A 9,734-nucleotide genomic window follows, 5' to 3' on the forward strand; every position below is an offset into this window, starting at 1 on the left:
CTCCCAAGAGCTTGGCTTGTCATTCACAATACGAGCTTTTGAAAATCTCTTCCTCTAGTTAGCAATTAAATGTCACACCGTGCGTCTTTTAGGGGGTGTTATCTTTTCATTGCTGGATCCTACTAACCATAGAACACAGAAGGACCTTATTTGTCACAAGATATGAAATAAAAATGCAAGGCAGTTGTTCTAAACTTCATAAAAATTGCTTTTAAGTGGCATTTAGGCAATATTTCTTCCTGTCTACATCAACTTTCAATGTGTATTTTCTGCAGAGTGTACTTTTCTAGGCTTCATGAGAGTGAAGACGAGTTTGGGGAACACATAATAGGAAGCACGAGGCCTAACTTGTCTGGGATATGCAGTTCTTTTGCAAAGCATTGCTATTTATAGATGTTTGCATCTGTCTAATTTTAGACTTGTCTAATTTTAAATAGAAGCCCTTTAGGCAACAACCATGACTAATTGTATGTTTTGAAGAGTACTTAGCGCATGGCTGCTGCTCAATAAATGTTAAATAATTGAAAATGTTAGCAATAATCATATTTGTAAGCACATTGAGCAAGACTGTTCCTAAATATGTTTTAGTGGAGAGCTCGGTGCATTGTTGGCAAGCAAACAACATGCAATGATAATAACACCAAATGGCCTCTTGTTTTTTTCTAGACAGAAAGGGAAATTTAGTGACAAACTAATTTTAGGGTACGTAATAGGCAGAGTAGCCCTATTGAAATGTCTGTGTCCTAGTCCCTGGAACCTGTAAATGGGCTAAGAGGCAAAGGAAAACTAGGGATATGAATCAGCTGGCCTTTAAATGGAGCGTGTGTCCTGGAGATCCAGGTGGACCCAATAAGATTACAAGGTTCCTTATAGGGAGATCCCTGGGTGGCTCAGCGGTTCAGCGCCTGTCTTCGGCCCAGGGTGTGATCCTGGGGACCCCGGATCGAATCCCATGTCAGGCTCCCTGCACGGAGCCTGCTTCTCCTTCTGCCTGTGTCTCTGCCTCTCTCTATATATATATTATGAATAAATAAAATCTTTAAAAAAAAACAAGGTTCCTTATAAATGCAGGGGGTAGGGAGCAGTAACAGAAGAACCATAAAGAGAGATTTAAACATACATTACTGCTGGCTTTGAGGATGAAGGGGTGATGGCATAAGTCAAGGAAGGCAGGCAGGCTCTAAGAAGCTGAAAAAGACATGGGAGGCTGGTCCCCCTCTAGACCCTCCAGGACGAAGGCACTTCTGCCAACGTCATGATTTGAGGACACCTAACTTCCAGACCACTACGGTAATAAGTGGGTGTTGTTCTGAGCCACAGATTTTGTGATGATTTGTTACAGAGGGAATTCAAAACCGGGAACGTGTTTTAGCACAGACACGTGGGCCAACCAGTGGTGATGAGTGGTCAGTATATGCTCTAGGTCCTCCCTGGAATATGATCAAACATTCCCCCCCAAAAATAGAAACACAGGAAAAAAGCAGGACACGCCTCTCAGGGTTTACTGAGAACACCATAACATTAAATCACATATACAGTATGTGCACAGGAGAAACCTAGAATGGAATGTAGATAATTGTTTCACAGAAGGCCGGGAAAACTGATTTTTTTTTTGAAATTCACTTTAATGCTATCCTAATAGCTTTAATAATATTTTTAAAAGTAGTCTCTAGGCTCAATGTGGAGCTCAAACTCACAACCGTAGGATCAAGAGTTGCATGCTCTACCAACTGATCCAGCCAGTTGCCCCTTTAATAATACTTAAAAAAAAAAAAGAAAGAAAGAAGAAACAGTTTTATAAATAAGCATGTATACCAGTGATTTTCAGACAGACATACACTCACTTTCCAAGGGCTATGTGATCACATGCATTTCTAAGGGATTTTTTTCCCTCCCAGATCCTCAACTTCTGCCTATTTTCCTAAAATTAATCTAGTCTAAGAATGAGAATGTGCCTACGCTTCCCAAAGTTCTCTGGTCTACGTGACAGAAAGAGAACCTCTCAAGCATCTCAAATCCAACTCTGGTGTCTTGTCAGGGTCCTAGGACTTTCCAAGGCACCAAACAAAGGGTGCCTCTGAGCACCAGAAACCTGTAGGGCTGTAGTCTTTCCCAACCCTGGGGGCATTCTGGCCCAGGTCTGGGTGTTCTGAGCCCTAATCCACTTGGAACAGGTTCTTGGAGTGGCTGCTTTTGTCATCTCTCTTCTCACACCCACTATACCTCACTCTTGAGGAAGAGTTCTAAGGAACCAAACCAAGGAGAAACATGAACTCTACAAACTGTTTTTCCCTTACATATTTAAATAAAAGTTATAATGTTGAGCTATTCTCAAAGCCTTCTCTGGAACATATTACTATTTGGAAAGAAATAGTCAAACAGTCAAATAGTATAGACTTCTGATGTTTATTCTTTCCAGTAGAAATGGAATGTTTTCTGGGATTACTATATTTTTAAAGATCCATTAGAAGAAATCTTTTGGATAAATTTTCGAAATGATTTTTTCAGATCTGGTGTGTATTATTAATAAGATATCTAAAATCTATTTTAGCAAATTATATAATGAGCTATATAGCCCAAAGATGGTCAATTCTCACCTGATTTCACTTAATAAAATGTTTAATATTTGCCACTTCCAATTTTCAAAAATTTCGTTATTCTCTAGCTGCCCAATAATTAGTGTTTATGAATATATACCTTTCATTTTCATTAATTACAAAGGGAAATGTCTAATGAAATTACTATCTAATGAAATTAAGGGACTTCTTTTTTCATTTTTACATATGACTGTACCTTGTCTAAAACCAAACACTAAAGTTTGACACACACACACATGCACATAAGTTTACTAAAAAATTACCATGCCAATTACCAATTACCAAAAAATTTGTCAAACTCCTTGCTTTACATGTAACGTATTATTTTGCCAACATATCACCTTGCATTATTACAAATTAGAGAGAAGAGCTAATTCATTTACTATTCTCCATTTGTAGCATTACAAAAATGCCCTAATTATATCTGTCATCACTCTAATTCTAAACTGAACTACCTTACAAAAGGCATTCCATAATGTATTTCTCTTTGGATCTTATAATATTTCTCAAAACATATCAACATATTTATTTCAGTTATAAGTGGAAGTCATAGTTCTTCTATCATAGAGTAACTGTAATTTGCCTAATTTTTTGAAAATTACTTAGAGTTTAGGGACATTATTTCTCACAGTGATATGTTAAAATCTTCAGCTTCTGAAAAAAATATTATTTATGGTATATGATAACAAAAAAGCACTTAGCACAATATATTTTACTGGCAAAAGTACAGTAAAATCGCAATATTTTCTTAACCTATTTTGAATATATCAGGTTAATGACAGTGCCTCTAAATGAAAGAGTAAAAGGTATAATTGATAATAACTTCATATGTCTCGATGTGTTTTTTGTATTCTTCCCAGCAATTAGAAAGTGGATGACTATGATGCCAAAGTATTTTGCAAGCCAAGTGGTTTCTAATTCTTTGGTTGGAACAGAAATTAAGAAGTACCTAGTCCAGCTGAATGATTCTTAAATCTAAATTTGGATGATAGATCATTATCTGATTTTTGGCTCATAAACTCCTAGGTTTAAAGAAATAAGCAGCAATGCTATCAGAACACTTTTATTTTCATCGATTTGTATGAAGAAAATTTTTCAGTGCTTCCATCTATAAGATTAACAATTAGTAATAGAGTTGATTAAAATCAATTGATTTAAAATTGATCTATTTTTAATCTATTGATTTAAAATCAATAGAATTTATAAACCCAGTCCATTCTAGCAATAAGTCACAGAACACACCAAACTATTAAAAAGGAAAGCCACTCCTTTCATTTTACTAAGACACACATGCTTAAATGTTTCCTCTTGTTTAGTTATTTATAGAAATAAGCGTTTAGATGTCTTGATCAAATGTTTACTTGTAATAAGTATAGTGATAAATGAATTAGGAAAAAAACGTTTAATGGTTAGATCGGCTCAGTCTGATGGAACCTTCTGTGATGAGAGAAGTGTTCTCTAAGTGCACTAGTAATAGAGCAGCCACTAATCAGGCGTTTGTAGTACTGAGTACTTGTGGCTAAGATGATGAGGGAACCGAATCTTTAATTTCATTTAGTTTTAATTAATTTAAACTTACATAGCCACTAGTGATGACTATGTGGGATAGTGCAGACTTAAAAAAGCCTATGGAGGGACCCCTGGGTGGCTCAGCAGTTTAGCGCCGCCTTTGGCCCAGGGTGTGATCCTGGAGACGGGGGATCGAATCCAGTGTCGGGCTCCCTGCATAGAGCCTGCTTCTCCCTCTGCCTGTGTCTCTGTGTCTCTCATGAATAAATAAATAAAATCTTTTAAAAAAAAAAAAGCCTATGGCTACAGGGAATAAAACAAATTTTCAGTTTTTAGGCATATTTTTTTCTTGTTGAATAGTGTAATGTATGGGCTAACCAATAAAAGACGTTCATATATTTTTATATAAGAATATATTAACATTTGGATAAAATTCTGTATAGGTGATAGAATGGAAATACAGAATCAAGGGGCTGGGAGGAGGTATAAAATTTCCAAGGGTTAAAAAAGATCTTGCTTATTTACATTTTTTTAACAGGATCATGGTCGATAACAAATCTTCAAGGTGCTTAGATTTCCCTGGATACACTTAAGAATGTGGCAGTTTTATTTTTAAATGTTAATATTTACAATATGTTGCAAAGGTATTATATCCTTGGTAATGACCACATTTTAATGAATCTAAGAGACACTTTTATTTTTTCACATTTCTAACACCTCTGAAATTGGGATGCATCTTACAATGATGGTGGTTCGTAGTTTGATAGTACTTTTTCTTTCTTCGCTGTGGAAAATCTAACATGGTAAGTATGAAGCATAGTATGTCGTAATCAATGTATTCTTAGATTCTATGATACATGATATTTAAGCTGAAAATAAAAATTTTAGATGTCAACCTGAAAATGTATGAGGACACTTAGTTTTTGAAAATTCTGCAACTGTGTGATCAAAAAACATTTGTAGACCTCGATGGTCTTTCCTGCTGAAGTTCAGTTTCAATTGCAGCTTCTTTGTGTACACAGCACAGAGAATTGCTTAAGCTAGTCAGGGAAGGCAGTGAGAATTGGAGACTTAGTACAAGAATCTGGAGCTCTAAAAAAAAAAAAAAAATGGAGGTCTCAGGGATTCAAGCACAGAGTTCCTCAGGCCGCTCTCAGGAACTGGAAAAGTCATTTTCCCAAGCCTCTCACCATTTCTTTCTTTTCTTTTTTTCTCTCACCATTTCTTATGGGTCATAGAGTTTCTCTTCTCTGATTTGCCCCACTTTCCTACTTCTCTTAGCAGAACAGCTTTCTCTAACCACTCACCAGGGCTTGGATAATAGCCTTAGATCTGTATCTATACAACTTTTCAGCTCAGTAACCCAGTTTATCAACTCAAGGGCTCACTGTTTCCAAAGAGTGAGTTCCGACTTATTCAGCTCAGATAAGATGTCCGTTCCTGATGCAAACAACCGTGACTTGGATGGATGATCCATTCGTATAATGCAAATGTCACGAGGGGAGAAGAGGTGAAGGCAATTCCCAAAAATGGGGTCTGAGTAGGTAGGCAGCCGCAAATGCATCATTGAGAGTCTGCAACTATCAGAGCTAACACAGTGCTTACAATCGCCAGGCTCCATACTAATGGCTTTAAAAACACAAATTAATCCTCATTTAATTTAATCATTCAATCCTTGGTTCAATGCTAGAGGAAGACATTGATAACCACATTTTACAGATGAGGAAACTGAGGCATGGAGAGCTTAAGTAAATTGCCCAAGTTTGCGCATTTGCTAAGTAGCAGAGCTTAGATGCAAACCCAGTGGAGTTAAAGGCCTCAGCACTTTTCCTCGCTGGATTTAGTCTTGCTTATGGCAGCATTAGGCATGGAATATTCTGTTTGAGAAAGTAATAAGTAACAGAAAAATGGTAGCAACTGATATTATCACATGACTAAAAACCACCAAATATTTTCTGACTTAGGAGGCGAGGAGAGAAGACCTAAAGCATTTTTAAGACTACTTCATTCCAGGCACTTTATATAAATTGTTATTTTATATGTACTATAATACAAAAAATGTGAGTATTAAAATCCCATTTTACTGTTGGAAAATCTCAAGTTCCAAGGAGTTGAGTAACTTGCTCAAGGTCCTACCACTACTACATAGCAAAGCCCACATCCTGACCCGGGCCTGACACCTGTGGCCTTTTCTCTACATCCCTCTGCCAGGTTAGTGTCAAAATAATTAAGGTGATATGCAAGGTGGATAATAATTCTATCAATCATGAAGCAACCCAACATAAAAGTCAACTTCCTTAAAGCAAAGTCATTTTTAAAAATTCACTTACAAATATGTGTTTGATTAATCTGATTAAACATAATTACTCCCTATTTCCTTTTGCCTGTACAAGCATTAATCTAGGTGCCTCCTGACCTTCTGTTGCAGTTGTTGAAATTTCTACTGAAACCAGGAAGAGTTCTGGTCAATTCTTTTTTTTTTTTTTAAGATTTTATTTATTTATCCATGAAAGACACAGAGTGAGAAGCAGAGACATAGGCAGAGGGAGGAGCAGGCTCCATGAAGGGAGCCCGACAATGTGGGACTGGATCCCCGGAACCCGGGGTCACGCCCTGGGCTGCAGGCAGACGCTCAACCACTGAGCCCCCCAGGCATCACCAGACACTGGGTTTAAATGTAAAATCAGAGAGTGGGCCTCTTTGTGTGAAGGAGCCAGAGTAGGGAGGGCTCCTGACCAGCCGGGCTCTATCTGAACCAACGGCTTTAATGGAACTGCCTTCAAGGAGGGAGGGAGCTGATGTCTACTGAGATGACTGTGTGCCCAATGCCACGCAGGGGTCTTTACCTGTATCATCTCATTGGATGTCCCCTGGAGGGAGGCCTTATTAGGTAAGCCACATGTTTCAGAGTAGGACGCTGCGGCTAGGAAGGGCTCAGGAACCTGCTCGGGGGTCACACAGCTAGGAAGTGGCCCGGCTACAAGTTAGAACCAGTCCTGAGCAATTCCAAAAACCACACTCCCCCGCTTTACCATGAGACCTCCCATCCACACAACCCTAGCCGGCTGCTCTAAGAAACTAAGAATTCTTGTGATCCATCACATCAGAGCTGAGCTGCATCTCGTTTCTGGTCTCCCTGCTTCCGGGCCCAGGTTCACAAACACGTCTTGTAGACAGTTGCCAGAGTATATTCCTCCCTGAATGCCACAGTTATTGTCCCCCCCTCCCTAATAAGACTCTATCACCTAGGGATCCCTGGGTGGCTCAGCGGTTTAGCACCTGCCTTTGGCCCAGGGCATGGTCCTGGGGGCCTGGGATCAAGTCCCGCCTCAGACTCCCTGCATGGGGCCTGCTTCTCCCTCTGTCTGTGTCTCTGCCTCTCTCTCTGTGTCTCTCATGAACAAATACATAAAATCTTAAAAAAAAAAAAAAAAGACTCTATCACCTAGAAGAGAATGTTCTAGAGACTTCCCTTTCATGGGAGAGGAAGGAGATTGAGGGGGCTTGAGAGAGGATCATCGAGGGGATGAGGGAAATCAAGAAGGGTCAGACTAAGGGTTAATTTTCACAGGAGGGAAACTACCCTGAGGCAGGAGGGGGGAACTTCTTCCTGAGACGTGAAGGAAAGATGAGAAAACAAATTTAAAGCTAGACTCTTAGAGGTAGAGTGTTCTTAGAAGGGAATCTCATAGGACAGATGATGAATGTGCAAACCTCTCTGACGGGAGACCTTTGGGCATCTGCCAAGAGCCATAAAAGAAAATCTGGCTCAAGAGAGGTAAGTAACATCATGTAATCTTGAACACTCTCCATGCTGGGCTCCCAAGCTGCCCAAACACTCATTTGGAAGTGACTTTCTTGCAGAGACGCCGTGCCAACCACCTAGATGTCCCCGAGGCCAAGAGCCTGCTGCCCCAGCTTCCAAGGGCCTGCCCGGGACCACCTTCAGCTGCCAGCCCCAGCAGGGAACGTGCCTCAGCCGCAGCGGGCCTTCTCACCCGAAGTGCTGCCCCTCCCCAGGCAGCCCATACCTAGGGCCTGAGTCATGACGGTAGGAAGACCTGACCATCTGGCTCAACTAAGGATGGTGTGCCTGGCAGCCCGGGTGCTCCCCGGGGGTCGGCCAAGGCTCTTGCTGGCCCTCCATGGCCCTCCATCACAGTGCCACTTCTTTCCAGCCCACAGGTGTGGGTCCCAAGGACACCCGTTAATGAACATCCTGCACGCATCTGCATAAATACAATCTCCAAGCTTGCTTTGCAGCAACCCAACCTGCAACAGGACTTTTATGAGCAAGGAGCCAAGAGCAACACAGAAAACTGGTGTCCTGTTGCCATACCTCAAATCCATGGAGACGATCATAAAAAAAAAAGAACAAGGGCAGGCTGGGTGGCTCAGCGGTTTGGCTCTGCCTTTGGCCCAGGGTGTGATCCTGGAGACCCAGGATCAAGTCCCACGTCGGGCTCCCTGCATGGAGCCTGCTTCTCCCTCTGCCTGTGTCTCTGCCTCTTTCTCTCTGTCTCTCATGAATAAATAAATGAAATCTTTAAAAAATATAAATAAAAAAATAAAAAAAGAAGAAAATTCCTCATCTTGAGGCGTGGGTAATTGCATAAGCAGCTCCGTTGGTTAGCTGAACCATTGCCAAAATACTCTCCCATGCTGCAATATTTTTATTTTCAAAGAACTCACAATAATTTATTATTATTCATAAAACCTCATGATATTAGGTAGTTTTATCTTTACCATGCACATATTCACTCAAACGAGGACTTGTTAAACACCTACCCAGGCACTATTTTAGGAACTAATTTACAAAAATGAAAAAAAGCTCCAGTTCTACCTAGCTAATACCTACTATATTAGGAACTAATTTACAAAAATGAAAAAAAGCCCCAGTTCTTAGAGGTGAATAGAGGGCACAGCCTCCGCGACAATGTGAAGAGAGCTACGGTAGAGGCACAGACACAATCTTTTTCCAGCCCAGGCAAGGGTGCGATCGGGGGCCAAAATGGCAGAAAGAGAGGTGGCTAGAGAAACAAATGGAAACCGTAGCCTTATCACAATCAACCAAAACAGTAAGAAATGCAGACCTGAGTCAGACTGAGTTTGAATCCTGCATTCATCACGTTCCAGTTTTTCTTTTTTTTAAGATTTTATTTATTTATTTGAGAGAGATGGAGAGAGTGAAAAAGAGAGAGCATGAGCACCCTTGAGGGGCAGAGGGAGAAGCAGACTTTCCGCCAAGTAGGGAGCTTGACTCGGGGCCCCGTCCCAGGGCCTTGGGATCACAACCTGACCTGAAGGCAGATGCTTAACCAACCGAGCCCCCCAGGTGCCCCTCACATTCTAGGTCTTACCAGGTAAGTTACTTGACCTCTCTGGATCTCCGTTTTCTCCTCCACATAGCAATGGTCATACCAGCTAGGTAGAACTGGGGCTTTTTCCCTTTTTGTAAATTAGTTCCTAATATAGTAGTTATTAGCTAGGTAGAATGGGGGCTTTTTTTCCTTTTTGTAAATTAGTTCCTAATATAGTAGGTATTAGCTAGGTAGAACGGGGGCTTTTTTTCCTTTTTGTAAATTAGTTCCTAATAAAGTAGGTATTAGCTAGGTAGAACTGGGCCTT

This window comes from Nyctereutes procyonoides, unplaced genomic scaffold (genome assembly GCF_905146905.1).
Source record: "Nyctereutes procyonoides isolate TBG_1078 unplaced genomic scaffold, NYPRO_anot_genome, whole genome shotgun sequence".
In the NCBI taxonomy this organism is placed as follows: Eukaryota; Metazoa; Chordata; class Mammalia; order Carnivora; family Canidae; genus Nyctereutes; species Nyctereutes procyonoides.